The sequence below is a fragment of the Canis lupus genome, chromosome 10, assembly GCF_003254725.2.
Source record: "Canis lupus dingo isolate Sandy chromosome 10, ASM325472v2, whole genome shotgun sequence".
In the NCBI taxonomy this organism is placed as follows: Eukaryota; Metazoa; Chordata; class Mammalia; order Carnivora; family Canidae; genus Canis; species Canis lupus.
This window is the reverse complement of record NC_064252.1, coordinates 30,807,069-30,828,944: the sequence shown is the minus strand read 5'-3', so window position 1 is coordinate 30,828,944 and position 21,876 is coordinate 30,807,069. Positions and strand designations below refer to the sequence as shown.

General features: G+C 47.8%; 1 protein-coding gene and 1 non-coding gene across 2 annotated transcripts in view; both read right to left on the bottom strand.

Moving 5' to 3' along the window:
* Positions 1 to 21,876, bottom strand: part of LARGE1 (LARGE xylosyl- and glucuronyltransferase 1) — a 478,727-nt gene that overhangs the window by 336,242 nt on the left and 120,609 nt on the right. The gene's annotated exons all lie outside the window — the stretch shown is intronic.
* Positions 3,083 to 3,220, bottom strand: LOC112675871 (small nucleolar RNA SNORA76). Its single transcript, XR_003146131.1, has one exon. It is a non-coding gene; the product is annotated as a small nucleolar RNA SNORA76 (small nucleolar RNA).

Genomic DNA, 21,876 nt, shown 5'->3' with positions numbered 1-21,876 from the left:
CACACACCTGCACCCCCGCAGCGTGGCCCAGGTACGCCCCACATCTGCATCACCTGGGAGCCAGTCAGAGAAGCCGACTCTGAGGCCCACCTGAGGCTTACGACCAGGAGATGTGTATGCCCGTGACAGCTAGAGAGGCACTCTTGTCAACGTCCTCCTTCTCACCTCTGATCTGAGGTGAGATCATCTGACCGCAGAGTGGGAAATACATTCTTCAGCACCTGTTCCTGCCCTCCCAGGTCTCACGGAGTCACCCCTTCCTACAACTTTCAAAGCAACCTACACTACCCTGAATTGCTTGCTACTCACTCTTCCCTGAACGAAATAATTACTTTCACACTTCCCTGCTTTTGTTTTCATTATTCCCTCTGCCTGGACTGCCCTTCAAGCCCCAGACGCCCTGCAGATCTCCCACTTAACCTTTGAGTGCACTGGCAGCTCAGATGTCACCTCCAGACCATGAGCATTTTGGGGGAGAAGGGACTGGGCTGGGCCTTCTCTGTCACGGAGGTGGACAACAGGGAGCTCTGGAGCCCATGTCACTTCCTAGAGTGTAATCTTGAACACAAAATGCAACCTCTCTCTGCCTCAGTTTCTTCACCTGTAAAACTCAGGACCCATGTTTCACAAGGGAGTTCCAAGAAGCCAAGGACGTGGTAAAATTAAAGCACCTGAAACAATGTGTGGCACATAGTACCCATTTCATAAACACTAGGCACTAATTCTTCATACCAAGACCTAGCGTGGGAATGGACACACCTGGTGGGCGCTCCACATACATTCACAGACTCTAACTTGCAGTTTCTGGATTGGCTTCCATGCCTTAGTTCTTCCTGGGCTCATGAGTCCACCCCACCCACTCTTCTCCACAGCCCAGCGAAAAGCCGGAATCCAGCCCCCAACAGGGACATTATTTAGATGAAAGAACATTTTCCGCAGCCATCCCAGCCCTCAGAGCCTCGCCAAGAAATAGAAAAGAAAAGCAATATAAATGTTAATAGGAAATTGTCTATTCGCTTTTACTGAGGCTAATCTACTGCAGCCCAACAAAGAGGGAAATAGACAGCTGAAGGGACAGGAAAACATGGGACCTTGACATGCTGAGGCCCAAGGGACTGCAGTTCCCAAGAGGAAATGCATTCCAGGCCAACGAGGCTGTGTGGAAATCGGGACAAAGGGCTTCTCCCTTTGGATGTCTCCAGGGTGGGCAGCATGGGTCCCGCCCTGGCCCCCGCTTTTTGGGCATCCATCATCCTGTGTCCATGAAGTACAGTCACTGGTCCACAGGGTAGGGACAAGGAAGGCGATGACAATGCAATCCCTGTCCCCAAGGACAGGCAGGCAAATAAACCTACATCATCATACAGCATAGAAGTGCTATTCAGGGCACAGGATCAAGGCATCAGGCGAGCAGCAGAGGCACCTTACCAGCTCAACGGGGCAGGGGATGGAGGAGATCCAACGAAGTCCCCTCACAGAGAAAACCCAGGGACTAGGTTCTGGAGGGTGAATAGGGAGGAGTCTCATCCAGGCAGCAGGAAGAGGTGTCCCAGGCAGCAAGAACACTAGGTCCAGGGACCAAGGAAATACACTGGGTCAAGCTAAATATCGGTCCCCCAAAGATGCCCAAGGCTAATCCCGAGGCTGCCAGGGATGCTACAATAGAAGTCCAAAGAGTCTCTGCAGGTATGATTAACGAGCTTTGAGGCGGGAAGATTATCCTGCATTACCTCCTGGGCCCAATGCCATCACAAGATCTTTACGAGCCAGGCAGGAACCGCTGGCATCAGAGGACGAGTCAGCGTGCCACCGAGACAGAGATGGGAGCAACACACTTTGCAGGGAAAGGAACGGGTCACAAGCCAAGGAATGCGAGCAACCACTTGAAGCCAAGAAAAAGCCAAGAAACGGATAGTGCCTCAGAGCCCTCAGACGGAACCAGCCCTGCCTGCTGTCACTTGGACTTCAGCCCAGAGGGACTGGTGCTGGACATGTGACCTCCAGGGGTATGAAAGAATCCATTTGTGGTGCTTGAGACCACTACGTCTGCAGGAATTCCCTACAGGAGCCCTGGGAAATCAATACACATATGCCGTGGGAGGTGCATCCTCAGGAATGCTAAACTAAAGTGACCCAGAAACGAAACTGAGGTAGGGGACAGCCAGGGGCCCAACCACGAACGGATCTGTGCACCAGGCTGAGTTTCCATTCTATCCTCAACGTGGAGCTGCTGCTAACGGATATTAAGCAGAGGGATGATATAATAAGATTGCCCGTGCTAAAGCACTGAATCGTCACATTTTTAGATCTTAAATCTCAGGAATTACCACATGTCTAATTCTCCATTTTATGGACTCATTTCTTTTACCATGGACTGTAATGACATTATGAAAAGAAGGAATAACCTACTGGAATATGTCACTCTATTACCAGCCCCCCAAAGGCCATGCTAATGTTTCTGAAAACACACACCTGTACTGGTGGGCTGTAATCAGGTAGGAGTGTGCAGGTGCAGACACACAGCTGGACAGGACTGGGCCTTGAGAGTTCCCACCCTCATCTGCTCCTGCAAAATCCTGGATGAATGGATGATTGCCCTGTGCCTAAAAAGACCCCATTCAAATGCTCCCTCCCTATCCCTGCGCCTGAGCCTCCAGAATGGGGAAGGCAACCAATGTATATTGAATGCCCACTTGGGGCCAAAAGCTTTGTGAACATTTCCTTTGCTGAGACACCCCCCACCCCACGATCCTCTGAAGAAGAACACTTATCACCCTTTTGGGCTGCACCCTAAGTGCCAGGGTGGCCCTGAGTCTCCAGTGACTGAGTGCCATTCCCCGGGCACTGCTGTCACAAGGCACAGGGCCCATCAGAGAGAGCCAGGCAGAGGAGCTAATCCATTTCCCCATGCGCCATCCGCCCCCCAATCTCTGCAAGTCTCTGCCTGCACACGGAGAGGCCTCTAAATGTAAAATTGCAGCCAGCCTCCAGGCTCTGCACCCTTCCCACCCACTGCGCGTGTGTAGCACATCCCTCACCCACATATACCTCTTCGGGGCCTCCATCAGCTGCGCCCTTTGCCGAATGTCACTCGCTGCCAAAGGGATTGCTTAGGTGGCATGTAAGCAGCCCCGGATCTGAACAAGCTGGGTTTGCTCTGGCACCGCCACCAGCTCCCTGAGGCCACGGGCCAGGCACCACAGGGGTTCCAAGGCAGCGCCTGGGCAGCCACCAAAGCAGCGGACCCCCAGAGAAGGGGGCCCCGCAGGCTGCGGAACCCATTCCAAACAATCCCTGGTCCTCTCTCGGCTTCAGTTAAAACACTGGTTCGTTGACTTCACCACGTGGAGAGCCCACAAATTGAAAGCCAGGCGTGCTTTGCACACTTCCAACCCCCTCCCCGGCCCCGGAGGGCTCCCGGCGTGGCGTTAAGGCACCACAGAGGGCGGACAAAGAGTCAGGCACGTGCCGAGTTTTCAATTTGGAGCTATTTTAAACAGCACTGCTAGGAACCGCTCTGACAGGCTCCACTCTTCCCTGCTCCCCCTTTTCTTTTAGGATCTATATTTGGGGACGGTACATTCCTAAGAATAGAATCACTGAGTTAAAGGGTAAAAGCACAATTTATAGTTCTTATGGCGAACTCGCGTCTTACTCTCCCGAGAGCACCAGCTGGCATTGCCAGCCACTCAGATCCAGCAGCTGATGGGCCCTGCCTTAATTCCACGCGGGGCTGGCCACCTCCCCTCCCGAGCTCTCATTTCAACAGCGCACAGTGCTCAGTTCGCCCCATTTGGTTGATGAGAATAGTGAGGTTGTGTCAAGTGAAGCAACCTGCCCCAACACATCCTTACAATTTTGAGTGCTTTTGAGACAGGGCCGGGAGAAGATTCTGAGTCCCTGAATCCCCCAGTTCTGCTGCGTCTGCTGAATTATTCAGATCTTTGAGTTATCCCACACTGCTATAACAGCTTTTCCTTATTAAGGCAACCAGAGACCAGGAACTAGACTGGGTACTTCTTTGTTATGTAAACCAGCACATCTACCCAAGCCCACTGGCAGGGAGTCCATTGAAATCTGAGCAAGGCATTAATAGGCCCAGTTTATAGAAGACAGGAAAGTGACTTCCCTCAACAGTTCCACAAATGATAAACCTACCCATCAAATGGATTTGAACACAGCACTGTCTCCAAACCCTAAGCATTTCATTCCAAGGCTAGACTGCCCCGAACAGTTACTACCCCCAGATGGGTGCCAAGGAAGTTGGTTTCTAAAGATGGTGGTGAGAAAAATCAGCATTCCTTTTGGGTTCATCTTCCCTGGGATGTGCTGGCTGTGTAGTTTGATGAGTGCTGTGTTTACTTCAATGCCGTCCGCCTAGCTGCATACAAATGCCTGTCCTCTTCTGAGGGCTGCTTCCCCACTACACGAACAAGGATCACAAGGATCAGGCCACGTCCCCACACAGGCCTCCAGTGGTCCCTCTAATGACTGAGAGGGGGCCTTCTCATCAGAGCCTGGGAGAGAACAGGAAAGGCCTCTCTTAGGGGTACACTGCGCAGTACAGATGGAACAGAAAGGTGACAGTTCCTAGAAAGCAGAAGGAGCTCCCTACAAGGGCAAGAGCATCAGGGTGGGAAAGGAGTCACAGGTTCAAGTCCCAGCTCTCTAGTAACTCAATGTGTGACCTGGAGCAAGTCAGTCTTGGCCTCACGAAGCCTAATAAATGATAAAACAAATAACTTGATGTAATTTCAGACTCCCCTCTGGAGGCAGCAGGGGAGATTGACCGAATAGCTTTAAAGAAAGGAAAAAATTCAGCAAACCACGACCGGGTACGTGGGTCCCAGATCATTTGCACAAGTAACTTACTATCTTAGAAGTTCTTTTCCTCAAAATGCACAAACAGAAACCCATGGGTTGGCCCTTTTCTGCCCTAAGGCAGTGACCATCCTAGATTCTTTCAGACCCCCATCAGCTCACATCTTGATGATACTGCAGGTTGAAAGCAGCCTGGAAAAGCAATCATTACCTCCATCATCACGAATGCTATCATCTCAGGAGATCCAGAATTGACACAGGAGAACAATTCCAGCTAAATAATGTTATGACTGATCAAGAAATGCTCTAGAGGGAGAAAAGGAAAAACTCACCCTGGCTTCCTTTCCTTACCATCCTGGCATTAGAAGGATGTGCCTTTTTCCTCGCCATCCTGCCAGTTGTTAAAGGGAAACCACATCTGCCCCCTGGCACAAGCAGTCTGACCGTTTTACTATGTGTCCACCATCAGTAAGATACAGGCAATGCTCAGGTGAGTATGAAAAGCATCGATGCCACACATAACAAAATTCATAAAGTCAAGTTTGGCTTACCAGAGATGCTCTTTTGATCGTAACTTAGAAAATCTCCAGGTGTTAACAGCTGGAAATGGTTATAGGTTCGTCTTGCTGGGGTTTATGGCTACATTTGCAGTATACAACCAAGATTTTCCAAACACACAAGACTCCAGGCAAATATGCATCATTTCCCCCCTCCTTTCTCCAATTGCTCTGGCTTCCCAGCCAACCTTACTCTCTGCTCCCCATTCTTTGGAATCAAAGGAATTTTAAAAAGAAGAAGAAAAAAAAAATCAAGCTGCTTTGGGGGGAAAAAAAGAAGTGTCAATTTGTAAATTCCCTACTTGGCCCTGTCAACCTGCAAAGATATAGGAAAATCTAGAAGTAAAAGAAGAGGATTGTGGTTTCCCTTTTTAGTTTCCAGATGGAGCTGCCTCCCACTGGCTACCCACACATCCAAGGGCTTGATGTCACTATTGTGATTTTAGTAGTACTGTGCGGGCCCTGGGGCAAGTCCCCCCATAAAAATCCACAAGAGTGAGCACATCTGAGAGAGCCAGAGATAGAAATGAGGGGAACCAATGCATACCTGGCTCGGGAAATGTCCACAGAATCAAGTAGAGACCATCAAATGGACGTCTGTCAATGCACTTATGCCAGCTGGACTGGGCCTCAGCCATGGGAAGGCAGATGTGCCTAAGCAAACTGCCAGAAGTCTGGGAGCCGAGAATGATGTAGCACCCAAATACCACCCCCCACAGGACCCTCAGGAAAAACCCCCTTGGCCATTTCCTAGGATGAAAGGCTCAGAATTCATCAACTACATGGTCTGAAGGAGAAAAAGTATTTTCAACAGAGCCCAGCAATGTGGTATGACTGGCCTCCACACATGGAAGAAAAGTTGCTGGTACCCCAAGGCATTGCTATTTGAACAAGAATGTAATTAGTGGGACTGTGCACCAGGTACTGAGTCTACCTCCCGAGAAGGTGGTCGTGGTGGTAAACATGTACAGGGAGACCTGGATGGGGACTCCAACCTGAACCCCTCTCACTCGGTCTAGTCAGGATCCCTGCCCAGTGCACTATCCTATAAGCTAGACATTACATACCTTCTTGAATCACAGCACCTCTCTTTAGGTGACTGTCACTGTATTGGGTTACTAGTGCAGTCATAACATAGTATTCCAGGCTAGGAGGCTTACACAACAGAAATATGTGTTCTCACAGGTTCTGGAAGCTGGAGTCCCAGATCAAGGTGCCAACAGGGTTGGCTTCTTTTCAGGCCTCTCTCCTGGCCTTGCAGATGGACTTCCTCCCCTGGCTCTAAACATGGTCCTCCCTGTGAATGTGTCTGTGTCCTAATCTTCTCTTCTTATAAGGACACCACCTTGTAATCCACCAACGCTGGATTAGGGCCACCCATGTGATTTCCTTTCACCTCAATTACCTTTTGAAAGATCTTATCTCCAAATACAGTCCCATTCTGAAGTACCAGGTATGATGTCTCAAGCCTATGCATTTTGAAAGAAACAAAATTCAACCCCTAACAGTCATTATCATCTGTATACCACTGAGGAACATGACACACACAGGAAGGTTAGGTAGCTTACCAGAGGGCCACAGGTCTAAACTGAGTGAGTGAGCGTAGGCCTTGTACCTGAGATCTAACTTTATCCCAAGTAGTCATTCGCATCAAGCATGCCAAGACTGCTCTAGGATTAAAACTGTTTTGTTGCTGGTCGTTGAGCTAGTAACTTTCTATCATCATGACTCATTCTCCTCTATTCAGGGTTGTCTAGACACCAGAGCTGTGCACAGCTACCCATTCTCCATTGCAATGCACCGATTTTTAAAAACCTTCATTACAGGCCATTCAGCTGTGGGATCACAACTCTCAGCAGCCCCCATGTGATTAATGCCTGTTCTCCAAAGTGGATTTCATGCTTCCTAAGAGCCTCTTGATGGTGCCTTGTGAAAAACCTTACAGATCACAGTCTCCTGATCAATATTTGCTGAATGCATGAATGTATGGAGGGATGGACAGAATGGTCAAGTTAAGCTCAAAAGACCCTTTCCAGTTTTAATGAAGCTCCATGATTTTGTCCTAGGGAGTAACACACTGGGACAGCTGCTTGACAGCTGAGGAGTACATGAGACCTAAACCCACACCTTTCTTCTCTAAAGTGCATCTTCCTCCTACCCAGATCGGGACAGCAGCACCTACGGAAACAACACAGTGATAAGCTGCCATTGAAATTAATGGCCTCTGTCTAGGTACAGAATGATGAAAACCACCAGGACCAATTAAACTTTGCCCTTAGAATTAATCCCAACCTACTTTGATGTACTTTCTTCTCTTGCCAAACACTTTCTAGGTGGAAAAAAGGAAAACTTTACCATCATCTGATTCTACCGTTCCTGTTTCCTATCTGGAGGATGTCACTGACATTCAACCAACATCTGAGTAGCTCTATAAGCAGAGAACTACCACGGGCAGTTTTAGAAGAAGAAGACAATAGTTCAGGACAGTAAGGCAGTTTCTAAGAATTCAAGGAGGTAAAAAACATGTAAGAATGCAGAATAATGTAATACAAATTGTATTAATATGTGTTAAGCCTTTAAGGAATATCAAGGAATAAGTGTAAGGCTAGAATATTAAAGAACAAAAGACTTTCAGAAGAGAGACAGTAAATCAAAGCATCAAATGGGAGACTAAAACCATAATCCTTGCCCTTGGCCCTACACAATGGCTAGTTCTGGGTCTAACAGAGCACCATGGTTATGTAACTGTCCAGGTACTGAGCAAGTTAGGAGGAACAGTAGCAAAAATTACAGGCCCAGGAGCTGTACCATGTGTCAAGGAGTAATTTGACTCCAGAGAGCTTTAACCACTTCCATTGTCTTATTCAATAACTTTGTGGAGTAAAGAACAAGATGGCAGATGCCGGGGAGCCTGGGTTGCTCAGTGGGTTAAGCGTTTAAGCAGTCTGACTTTTGATTTCAGCTCAGGTCATGATCTCATGGTTGTGGATTTGAGCTCTACATTGAGCTCTGTGCTCAGCAGGGAGTCTACTTGTCCCTCTCCCTCTGCTTCTTCCTCTACTCTCTAATAAAAATAAAATCTAAAAAAAAAAAAAAAAAAAAAAGATAGCAGATGCTAACTCGGTAGGGAAGCCAAGAAACCTGGATGTCATGCCTACCAGTGGACATAAATGGCACTGGACCAGTAAGGATGCCACCTGAATTGGAGAGATGGTCCCTTCCCCGAATATCCAAGCAGTCTTGAGGAACGCAGGATCAGATAAGTCTTGAGCCCAGAGGACCTCAAGAGGAGAAGAGCACAAGAGAGGAGTGTTCCTGAAGACCAGGGACCCAGTAACTATGAGCACATCAAAATGACAGTCTAGCCACTAGGCAACAAGATGAGCCACACTCTATCATCAATGGGAAATTATGAGAAAATTTCGACTTGGCTCCAAACGTGGTCAAGACATAGAAAGAACAGGTAGAGAACTGGAGGAAACCAAGAGTGGTTTTAGAGCCACAGCAGTTGAGAGAGAAGGATGGAGAGAGGGAGGGAGGGGGAGAGAGAGAACACACCATGGGTATCATACATCCTACTGAGGCCAGCAAGAAAAGCTACTAACGTACTCAGTCTTTAAAAAAAAAAAAGTAGAAACAACAACAGGGGGAAAAGACCAGTAACCTTGGCCCTCACATTCCTCACCAGCCTCTACCAAAGTCAAGATTAAATTTTGTTCCTATGGCACCAACTCTATCACCTCCAGGAATTTGCCTTGCATGGCAGGTGTACTCACAGATGGTATATCTTAAACATCTATGGTGCCGATGACTGCTACTCAGTCACAGCCACTGAAAACTGCCTATCCCCGTGGCTAATTTGTTTTGTTTGTCCTCAAAATCTCCCCTTTATGAACCTCTTCATCTTGAGAGCAAAATCATATCACTTGAGGGCTAAGATTTGCTAAGAAGCTCAAAGCTTCATTTCACATCTATTTTCTTATAATTAATCAGTTTTATTTAAAAAGGAGGAGAGGGATAGATAGATCTACAGACCTGGGAGAATGGATACAGCTCAGAGAACGATTATATATAATAGTCCCAGAAGGTTTAGCTGTTCAGATAATCATTAAAGAAATGGATGAAGTTGGTTTTTAAAAAGGTTCCAGCTCCCCCTGCCTCCCCTGAATCAGATAAAGAAAAACGAGAGAGCTATTTCCACTTCCTTCTGGAACCAAATTAAAATGTATCCCCAAACAGCCCCTCATTGAGAGCCACCCCACCTCTGCTGTGCCTCAAGTATACGAATATAGGGCACCACCCCTGGCTATTGGAAACACATCAATTACGGTTTGGGGGTCAACTCCAGTATATGTGGGTTTGGTGGTTTGTTTTTTTTTAAAAGACTTATTTGATAGAGTGTGTGTGCACAAACAGGAGAGGCGGAGGGAGAAGGAGAGAATCCTTAAGCAGAATCCCTGCTGAGCACAGAGGCCAGCATGGGGCTCAATCCCAGTATCCTGGTATCTTGGACCTGAGCTGAAACCCAGTGGGATGTTTAACTGACTGAGCTAGCCAGGTGTCCAATGGTAGTTTATTTTTAAACACAACCAGCCAGCACATATGGCTGGACATAACAAACCAGGGTGACACTATATCAATCTGATAGTTCCTTAATTCTCTAGGTGATAGTTTTGTTTTAGGTGTTTTTTTTTTCCCCTTCTCTGGAAAAACTCACAGATCTGTTTACTCTTTCCCTGTAACATTCAGTGTTTAAAAATGAACCCCCACCAGTTGGTAACATGAACTGGATCATCTTGCATGATGGCGTAGAAAACCAGGGACTGGCACCTACCTTTCTACTCAGTTGACTACGACAGCTGAAAGTTCTCAGGTCCGACGACTGTGGGGACAGGCCAGAAACGAAGTCGGCCTTGCCTGAAAAAAATTAGTGTCTGACTCTAAAAAATTAGAGTCAGATAAAGTGGTTCAAATCATGGCTTCTTTCCCTATGCACATTTGGGCAAACCCCTTCCCTCACTAAGCCTGTGGCCTGATCAGTAAACTGGGGAAAAGAATTATACCTACTTTATGAGATTAAATGAGCAAGATCAAGACACCACACAATATACTGGGGGAAACAAGCAGCAACTGCTTTCATCATGTAAATGCTAAATTAAGATCTATAATGTACATTTACCAAACCAATCCAAAAAAGGGGGGGGGGGTAGAAAAGTAACCTACAAAGTCCAGGTAAAATGGATTGTGACATGCATCTCCTCTTGCATCTTGTTCACATAGGCCTGTCACTCCCCCCGGGAAATTCTCTAGGAACCGACCAACCACACACAGACCTCCGACCCACTCCAAGCACACTCTGGCCTCTGTGACATCCTCCTGAAGTCCAACCTAAGTCCTGAAGTCCAATCTGCCACCACAGATTCCAAAAGGACACGGGGTGGTTACTTCATATGCACAGAGTGCAGGTCTCTGAAGATGCACAGAGGCTGGGGGGCGGGGAGCAGTCTCCCAGAAGCTCATGGACCCCCAATGCTCCTGGCTCCCTCCAGGCTGTCCTCTGGAATCCAAATCACTGGATAGACCTCTCTCATCCTCTGAAGGCTTGCTGTCAGAAGGACTTCTGTGCAAGTGGAGAGAGAAGCGGGGAAGACGACAAAACAGAGGAAAGAGCCTATGCAGGAGATGGGGGACCCCAACTCCAGCTCGGCTGTCAGGAATACTTGGGCTTCCATTCTGCACCTTCTGAGTGAGAAGCTTGGAAACAGAGAATCAGAATTGAGGCTGCTCCTCTGAAATCCTCATTTGGCACCACCAGACACTGAGATCTGGAGAAAAGAAAGTGGCTGTAGAAGGTTAACTGGGCCACTTACTGGGCCGGTCATTACTAGAACCCAGGGTCCCTATCACCAGACTTCTCCCACATCTTAGCATCAGCACATGGGAGACATTTCAACACTAACAGGCCATCTTCTTCGAAGCCCCTGAGCCCTCCCACTGCTCCTTGGAGGTACAACAGACCCCTGCCATCTTACTGCTTTAAGCGGATGTTCCTAAGGGCAGGTTGGTAACGCTGGGGTAACATCTGGCCGTTAACCAGTCTCAAAGTGGTTTCCCCGGACAGCTGTGTTCACGACAGCCCTTTGCTCGAACTGCAAAGCAAACACTCTTCCACAGCTCCTCTACTGTTGAGAACAGAGGCTCTCAAACTTCAACAAAGTGACCTTGAGGACTCGTTAAAAGCTCAGAATGCTGAGCCCCATTCCTCCAGGGCATCCGCTGCAGTAGGTCTGGGGTGGGACCCCAGGAAATCATATTTCAAACAAGTGCCCCATTCAGATATTCTCTCTGCTGAGCTCTCCGATCCAGCAACATGACCTATGGCAAGGATCAAAGATCAGATCCCTGTCTACAACTCTGGGGACACTGGACAAGCTAGCCTAAAGTTGCCACTCTTTCCAACAGAGCTCAAATCTCTCATGTGATCACAGACAGATGTCACGGAGAAAGAGACCCATGTCGACATGCTGTGAATCCCAGCTGGCGGGGGCTTTCTCTTCACTGCTCCGAAACCAATACTAAGAAATCTCTCCAAGGAGTTACAAACCATCCACAATTTAATTTTGAGTTAATTCTCCATCACTAACTACTAATTCCAATTTCATGTTTCCCTTTAGATAAATTGTTCCAACTCTGTGCACAATCTAAACTCAACTCTCCACCTCAACCCATATGCTGAAGTAGGATCACGATACATAGCCCTCGCTTTGGGAAACAAAGGCAAACCCTCCAACCTAGCTCCATAGAGTCACTCCCATGTCCTAGGGTTGCCAGATTCAGGGCATTAAAAAATACAGTATACCCACTTAGAACTGAATTTCCGATAAACCAATTATGTTTTAGCAGGAGTATGTCCATGCGATGCTTATGCTAAAAATTGTTATATGTTTATCTGAAGTATAAATTTAACAGTCTTGTATTTTATCTGGCACCTGTGCACTCATTCAAAAAATATATATTGAGCTTGAAAGACATGTTACTTGCTACAAATATAAGATATATAAGCAGGGGTGTGGGTAAATGTTTAAAAACTGGCTGTAGAGGGGATAATTTTTAGTGTTTGCTAATGCCTGGAGTTCCTGCAACCATCTTGCAAATATGAGAAGATCAGAAGGACCTGTAGAGACGCCCATTCAAAGGACCAACATTACTGAGCCACAGAACTGAGGGCAACCATCACCCACCTCCCAGCTCTCGTATGGGAAGAGGAATACACTCTTATTTGAGCCTCAACTTGTTGGTTGGCTCTTCCATCGCTAGTACCCAAATGAGTCCTAATGGATACACAAGATACTCCTCTCTGCTATGGATGTTATACTCTGCCTCCCCAAGGAGACCAAAAGTTGTTTCCGTTTGGGAGTCACGTTGGCGGGTTTCTGCTTCCCTCCCTTCCTTCCTGTTCCTCACCACTCACAGTATAGCCTTTTTCCATTAATTCTATCAAGCCATCCAATGGTGCAATGCTCTCAAATCTGCGGGGACATATCTCAATTAGTGCCTCCAACTGACTATGAATTCATCACCAATGTTTTCTCCCAAGGGCCTTTTGGAAGAAGTATTGGCCTTTCCAATACCCTTTTGGAAGAATATTCTGTAAATCTGCTCTCAGCTGTTAAACCGAGTAAAGCTGTCTTCCTTCCAGTGTTGGTAAAGCTCTTCTCGGGAACCAGTTTTTCCAACCTACTGAATACTTCCTTGGGTCAGTGAACAACCCTGCAGAAATCCAAAAACACCACAGAGGAGCTCTTGAGGACCAAATAAATCCATTCCAGAACCCTCAAGTACCTGCACTGGGAAAGGAGGGCTCTTAGCAACAGGTTATCTGCGACGGCTGGTGACCCACACGCCCTTCTTTTGTGAACAATCCCAAGCTCAGATGACTGTACTTAAGAAACCAACTGGCACTGACTTCTCTCACGGCTACAACAAATGAAAAAGGAGACTTAATGCATGAAGGGTGAAGTTGACTAAAACCATACATGGAACTACTTGACTGATCATGTCCTGAAATTTTATTTCAAGCACATTCCTTCAAAGTCAGGTTTCCCAAAGGGCCAGGCTGTCCATCCCCATTCCCACCCTCTCCACTCCATTCACCCTTTATTTCCACCCTGGGGAGATCCTTTTAATAGTCATTCTGTTTTCATTGCTCATCTCATCTCTAAAGCTTTTCTCTGTCTAATCTCTAGGTTCGTGCATAACTTTGAGGGATAAATCATTTAAGAGAGATTCACAATGCTGCTGTGTAGATAACCTGTTTCATGGCCGACAATTCCAGGTACTGTCTATACTTGCCTTCTAACCAAGCCAAATGTGCTATTTGTCATCAGCTCATTGTCCCTAAATAGCACATTGGCTGCCCCCCGAGACCAAATGTCCAAGGCTCTCAATACCTTAGGTATGGATCTAAGAGACAGACCGAAGCAGAGATCCAGTCTCCTGCTCTGAAGACTCTTGGCAAAGGGAGGTCCATCAGAGCCACAGCTGGCTCACCGGAAGACAACACTACACAGAGCCAGCCCAGATGCTGGGGAGAAATCTAAGACAGTGACCAATTTATGAGGGGAACAGGGTTGGACAAATTGGAAGGCACAGAATGAGGCTAAGAAAATAAACAGGAGGCTTTTTAGAGGAAATCTGTTCACACTGAGGATAATTAATTAATGTGTTGACTGGACTCCCAGAGGCAATCACAGAATCTGAAGCCATGATTATTTTTAATAGACCTGGGCTCTCATTGGGTGAAAACAACACAAGCCAACAAAGAGCTGGCTGGCCACGTAGCCACATGACTGAACTCCTTCCATCCTGATCCACAATTATTTTAATGAGAGGGAAGTGGCTCTCCCACCCCCAACGCCAATTCACTATCATTTTTTTAGCTCCTACTCAGCCTGGGATGGCACATTGAGAGGGAACCACGTTATTTCCAAATGTCCTTGACAGGTCTGTCACTGTGTGTCCCAGCCTGACGCTATCTTCCCCCCATACAGATTACACCAGCCAAAGATTCCTGGTCCAAGATGGCCACTGGGGGCTTCAACCAGAAATGCTGAGCCACTCCTAGTTCTTCTTATAGAATTTTTTTTTTTAAGATTTTATTTACTTGACAGAGAGAGAGAGAGCATACAAGCAGGGGGAGGGGCAGGCAGAGGGAGAGAGAGAAGCAGGCTCCCCACTGAGCAGGGAGCCCAATGTGAGGCTCGATCCCAGGACCCCGGGATCATGACTCTGAGCCAAAGGCAGACATTTAACCAACTGAGCCACCCAGGTGTCCCTCCCATGGAAATTTTAAATAAGGCAAACAAAGAGAAATTCTCATTTGTGGCAGATGCCTAAGCTGACAGGTCACAACAAGTTGGAATGGAAGACCATACTAAACTGTATGAAAAAAGAGAGAAGAGAACGAATGAGAGAAAGAAAAGAACCCGGTGATCAATAAAGGAGAAGCAGAAAAGGAGGGTGTATGGAGTGGGGGCCTGAGAGAAAGACAGCAAAGAGTCAGAGGGAAAAGATGGAGAGACAAAGAGGAGACTTAGAACTAGACAGATCCTAGAGCTTCCTACATCCTGGAAGTAAAAGCCTCGATCCCCAAATTTTTAGGTAGAAACTGAGCTGTATTTCCCAATCTGAGGTTTCTGGGCACATACTCATGTTTCATAGATAACAGCACCTTCACCTTTTTTAAACTCAAGCAGATCTGTAGGTCTTGCAACTAGAATATGCAGGAAGACTTCCATCAATATGAAACACTCTTCTTGAGCTAACTACAAAGGTCCTTTTAAGGTCAAAACATGCCTTCACTCAGCAAACCTTTGTTGGACGTCTCCTATCTCTTTGACCTTGTACTTAGTATTGGCTTGGAGAAATGAATCAAAACACAGCTGGTAGTCACCCACCGAGTACAGAAAACAGAAGGGAGATCTCCCAGCACACACAATTATGATACACTCTGATAACTGTTATTTATAACCAATGTGAGCAAGGAGGCACGTGAAAACACAGAGCCTCTGCCAGGCAGGGGACCGGAGGGGGGGGGGGTGCGGTCAAGAAAGTCATCCTAGAAGACGCAATATCTGAACTAAATCCCAACACCACCCAAGAATCATTAAGGTGAAGAGAGAAGAGCAGGCCACGTGACCCCTGTGGTATGCTGGCTGGCTCCTCCTCATGGGAGAATTTATACCCCAGAAATGGGCAAATACTGCAGATCAGGGCTTTTTCATTCTTTTCTGAGTCAGCGTATACAGGTGTGCACCTGGAAGTCCACAATCCAGAGGTAGAGAAGGTGGTTTGTGGTTAGGGGAGGTTGAAATGTAGAATGTTAGAGAAGGAACGGGCTAGAGATAAGGCTGCCAGGTGAACAGAGGTCACACCAAACATCCTTGTTGACTGTGAGACATTTAGACTATCCAAAGCCACTGGAGGGGTTTAAATAAGAGAATGAAATGGTTGGCTGGAGGGACACCTGGGTGGCTCAGTGGTTGAGCATCTGCCTTCAGTTCAGGGCATGATCCCAGGGTTCTGGGATTGAGCCCCGCATCAGGCTTCCTGCATGGAGTCTGCTTCTCCCTCTGCCTTATGTCTCTGCCTCTCTCTGTGTCTCTCACGAATGAATGAAAGAAAGAAAGAAAGAAAGAAAGAAAGAAAGAAAGAAAGAAAGAAAGAAAGGAGGAGAGGGGAGGAGAGGGAGGAGAGGAGAGGAGAGGAGAGGAGAGGGGAGGAGAGGAGAGGAGAGGAGAGGAGAGGAGAGGAGAGGAGAGGAGAGGAGAGGAGAGGAGAGGAGAGGAGAGGAAGAAATAAAATGCTTGGCTTGGGATCCCTGGGTGGCGCAGCGGTTTGGCGCCTGCCTTTGGCCCAGGGCGCGGTCCTGGAGACCCGGGATCGAATCCCACGTCGGGCTCCCGGTGCATGGAGCCTGCTTCTCCCTCTGCCTGTGTCTCTGCCTCTCTCTCTCTCTCACTGTGTGCCTATCATAAATAAATAAAAGTTTAAAAAAATTTAAAAAAAAAAAAATAAAAAAAAATAAAATGCTTGGCTTGAATGATCTGGCTGCTGAGCAAAGGACAGTGGCTAATAAAAGCTGGGGCCACTGAAAGCTGAGGGCTGCTGGAATAACAGCCTGGTCTGCTGTGGCCACAAGATTCCCGGAGAGCCGAATGCAAAGCAGAAATCAAATCTTAACAAAACAAAAAACAGAGGCAGAAGGGGGTGGGACACAGTAGCAGTGTAACTGGGCTTTCCCATTCACAACCCTCATATGATTAGGTCAGATTATCTATGTAAAAGGACTGCAGAATCAGGTGTCATGTAGGGGGAAAACTGAACTTGAGGTTCAGATCAAAATCTTGGCTCCCCAGCCATGTGACCTGTGGGCAAGCTACCTAACCAGAGCAAAACACTCATTCCTTCTGAGCTGCAATGGTCTCCTTAGTAGAATGTGGACAAAGATACCAGTTTCCTCAGGCTCGCTTTGAAGACTATGTAGGAATCCAAATATATAAGTCCTTTAAGTATAACATTCAACAATCACGGGTGCTGGGTACTGAGTCACTTAGCTCTGAAATTCCCCATATACCCCTAAAAGTTGGGACGAACTGGGCCAAAGAACAAGAAAGGACACAAAGCCATGAATGAGCATGAAGAGGAAATGCAATCCTGGACATTTCCACGAAGGGTCTTCTAGCAACATCTCTCAAGTCCAGCCTAAGCTCCCAAATGAAGAGCGGCACAGCCACCTGACAGATGGGGAACCAGAGCAGTGCAGAGTAAGCATGCGCGGTGCCCCCTCTGAACTCACAATGATGCTGGGCTTCCCGCTACCACCTGTCAGTGACACCCCCGAACAAGTTGGTCTTCTCCTAGGAGCTCCAGACCTCATGCCCTGACCAGTGCTCTGGTCTGAGCACTATCTTTCTGGACGCTGACCAAGGACACAAGAGTCTCATATGTCACCCTGACACCACGTGGCATTTTTTGTCTGTCTTTCAGCTCCTGTTCCTGCACAGCAGCATGAGTACAACAGAGGGCCTGGGGACGACACGAGGCTGGCTGCGCAGTCACCATAAAGTTATTATTAACGACAACCATGGGGGAGGATGATCATGAAAACGACAATGTGACACCAATCACGTGAAAAGTGCTTTGACAAAATGACAACGTATGGAGACTTATGGTGTGTGTGGGACTAAGCCAGATGTGATGGGATTCACCACTCACTCCTGCCCTTGGGACAGACCGTACACACAAAAGCACATGAGATGGGATGCCTGGGTGGCTCAGCAGCTGAGCGTCTGCCTTCGGCTCAGGTCATGATCCCAGCATCTTGGGATCAAGTCCCGCATCGGGCTCCCCACGGGGAGTCTGCTTCTCCCTTTGCCTGTGTCTGTCTCTCTGTGTGTCTCTTATGAATAAATGAGTAAAATCTTTAAAAAAACAAAACAAAAAAACAAAGAAACCCTAAAAGCACACGAGACAAGTCCGAGCAGAAGGCACAGGACTGTGGAGGGAAGTAGGAGGACAATAAGGAGGAGGAAAGAACAGCAAGGACGGGGGCCAAGGATGGGGGTGGCAGGCTCCACGCAAGGTCCAGCACCCAGATAAGGGCCACGCGCACCCACAACCACCTCTGCTGGCTACCACAGGGGTCAGCGGATGGCTGAGGTCATGAGCGGGAGCTGGGATTGACGGCTGGGGGCAAACTGCTTTGGTAGAGCTGGAAAAGGAAGTCAGAGCGGGATGTTGAGGGCAGGAAGGGGAAGCCCGTGACCTCTGGCCTGGCTCTCCTGTTCTGGCAATAGGGAGCCACAGAAGGCTATTCAGCAGGGAGTGGCACAGCCTTTGAGGAGGATTCTTCTGGGATCTTGAGGAACTAGGGGAACACCAGGAGGCAGAAGGCAGCATAGGACAGGTCAGATAAAGGCTAAGGAAGGCTTCTTCCAAAGAGACAGCCATTAGGGGCAATTACAAGAAAGAAGGTTTTCACACTTCAAAGAACTTTAAAAAGCTCTCCTAAAAGGGGAAGGGTCCTCATTTCCAGGCTAACCGGGGCCAGAGCTGGGTTCATGGTGAGGGATGCACAACCTCCAAGGTCCAGGGAGAAAGGGAGACAGGCCATCTCTGGATGCCTCACATGTAGGAACTTCAGGACAGGGGTAACATGCCAAGAAATTCTGGAGACCGCCACCCATGCTATCTTTCTTCTACCACCAGCCGGTTCATTTCTGCAGACACTCTTGCAAGTCCTACTACCTAGGACATCCTGTAATGTAGGGAAGTGGAAATAAGGATGAAAAAGGCTGCTGCTGATTCTAAGGATCCTAGACACTGAAGCAGCTTTGATACCAGGTAGACTTGGGTAAAGCACGGATCAGTGCACAGGTAGGGGGGACAGCTAGCAGGGTAGAAGTGTGCAAGGAAACACAGGCTGGGGAGCAAAGGCAAACGGGCCACAGAACGTGCCTGAGTGGCAGGTGGACCGGTGCACGATGCTACATGGAAGACAACAGGAGTATCAATGACAACACACGTTAAAATTCTGCTTGCATTAGATGGGTGGGATGCGGGGGGGGGGGGGGGGGGGGGTTATGGGGGCAGGTGAGCACAGCAGAGAGTGCAGGGAGTCCCAAGACACAAAGGTGCCACCATTTCTTGCTGAAGCTGACAATGCTGTGGGTCAAACACGTGAACCAGAGCCATCAGCCACAGTTCTACATGGGTCACCCTTCACACCTCATCTGTACATCCAGGTGGGCTCATAACCTGGAAAGAATCCTCTTGAGATACAGAAGGGAAGGGCTGACATAAAGCACTCAGAGCTTTAAGCAGATACTGACCATCAAGACGCAGGTCATGATCCAAGAGGTCCAAAGGTTCTGCACATTCTCAGCGACCTTGTACTAACACGAGTCATTTTAAGTCTCCTACCTCAACATGGAACCCATCCATCCATCTATCCATCCATTGATTATTATTGAGTGCCCAGGTCACTCTTTGGGACACTGAACAAGACCTACAAACTGCCTGCCCTCAGGTGTCAACACTCGAGTGGGAGACAGAGTTGTGATCAGAGTTGTGAAGAAAATATGGAGAGTGCAGGGAGGAGGGCTGCTTCATAAAAGGCCCTGAGAGAAGGCTTCTCTTACAAGATGAACTGTGAACAGAGACGCTTAGGAGTGAAGGACTGAGCTAGGACAGACATGGAGTGAGAGCATTCCCAGAGGGGCCAGAGTAGTGGTCCCAGCAAGGAGAGCAGCTGCAGGGGTGGGGTGGGGGGTGTGGGAGGTAGAATGGGCTAAGGGGTGAGGAGGTGTAACAGAGATAGGAATTGGGGGTGAGGTCAGAAGGTCAGCAGTGAGGAGAAGCTCAGGAAGACCCTGAAAGGTCGATCGATAGTGGGCAAAGCTGCTCTCAAGTCTGCCCTGACATTGTCCCTCTACTGTACGCAGGTCAGGACAAAACGTTTAAAGCAATCCTGGAAGCCCATACTCAGGTGTGTGATTCTCAAAGCCCATCATAATCTTCTAGAAGGCAAAAACAGGTTTGCCTTCCTCATGTGTCTGTGCAATGCAATATCCACAGTAGGTGTCACGTAAATGCTTGCCAGATAAACCATGTGACCGCATGATCATCAAGAAGGATGAGGTTTTTAATAACACCTCATGATGTCCTCTCATTCTATGCTACTAGTTCTCAGCTTAGAGTGATCTTGCCCCCCAGGGGGCATGTGGCAATAAATGGAGACATTTTTGAGATCATAACCATGTGTGTGGGGAGCAGCAACAGGATGCCATTGGCATCTAGCAAGAAGAGGCTGGGGAAACCACTAACCGTCATACAATGCAGAAGACGGTCAGGTCCCCACCTCCCCACGAAGAATCCTCAGGCCTGACACCCCGGCCCATTTAATCTCCACAATACTCTCTTTTCCAGCTGAGCCAGCTGGGCCACTGGGAAGTCCACATACCCAGAAGAGTACAGCGTGAGGAACATTCTTAACTACAAAATGGTAGCAACATAAGCCAATAGACAAATTGCACAATAATTTGCTAGACTGGCTCACAGAACTCAGAAAAGCACTTTACTCTCTATTACTGGTTTATTCTAAAAGCTGTAACTCAGAAACAGCCAAACGGAAGAGATAAAGAAGGCAAGGTATGAGGGGGAAGAATGTGAAGCTTCTATGTTTTCAAGGGGCACCACCCTCCCAGAACCTAGAGACGCCCACCAACCAGGAAGCTCTACAAACCCCTTAGTTCTTTCAGAGGACATGATGGAGCTGGCCAAACAATGGCCAATGATTTAATCAATGTCCAGCCCCTCTTCCTTCTCCACTGTGTTGCCCCCAGCAAGGAGCTCCCCATCCAGAGCTCTCTGAGGGTACACCAAGGATCATCTCATTAGCATCAATTCAGGTAGCCTTAAAGGGGGCCACTTATAATGATAAAAGAAGCTCCTCTCACCCCTTAGGAAATTCCAAAGGTTTTACAAGCTCTGTGTCAGGAACCAGACCAAAGACCAAATTATACAGTTTCAATTATCTCACAGGTAAATATAAATTGGTAGAGAATAATAGGCAGAGAGACTGAAACAAAAATGGGGGGGGGAAATAGAGGGAAGAAAAAAAACTCAAGAAATACAGACAAGATCAGTGAATGGACTGGAAGTATCTCTAAGCCAAAGCTCTGCCAAGAATTGGCATATGGCCCCGTGACTCCCCCCTCCCCATGCTAAGCCAGTCCCCACAACTGTAAGATTCAGAAGATGTAGACAATCACTTACTTCCAGCCTTAACATTGCTAGGACTTGTTCGTCATCGGAGCAGAAACATTACCTTTGGAAGCACACTCAGAAACTCAGAGCAATATTAGCCATACAAATCCTAAATTCCTCCCCCTTCACCCAGAGAAGGAAGGAGGTGCCATTGCTAGATAGTCCTCCTCCCTCCCTTTCTTCCTTCCAAAATTATTTTTGTGTATTGACATCCACCCTGCGTCGAGCACAGTGCCAGGACTGGGAATATTCAAATACAAGATGCAAATACAAGGGTTCCTCTTCACCTGGTCCATTTGTTAAGCATTCTTAACCTGCCCAGGCCCGAGGTAGGCAATCTTCCTACTGCAACAGAATTGGATGCCACACTAGGACCCTGCCTGCCTACCTCCAAGCAGCAAGCAGGATGGAGTGGTGATGAGGAGGGAACTCCCCACCTCCCTGCCTGTCAATATTTACCTCTCCACTCAATAAATCCTGATGCTCATCTTAATAGAAATCAATATCTACTTAATGGCAGAGGAACAAGAAATTAAGGCAATATAAGTGAGGGAAAGAGAGAAGTTTTGAGAGATGTGAGAGGATTTGGAGAAGCAATGTAGGGAGAGTCCGCTTGCCCTGGCAAGTGAGGATGGCACAGGCTGGTGGCAAAACCAAGGCTTCCTGAAAG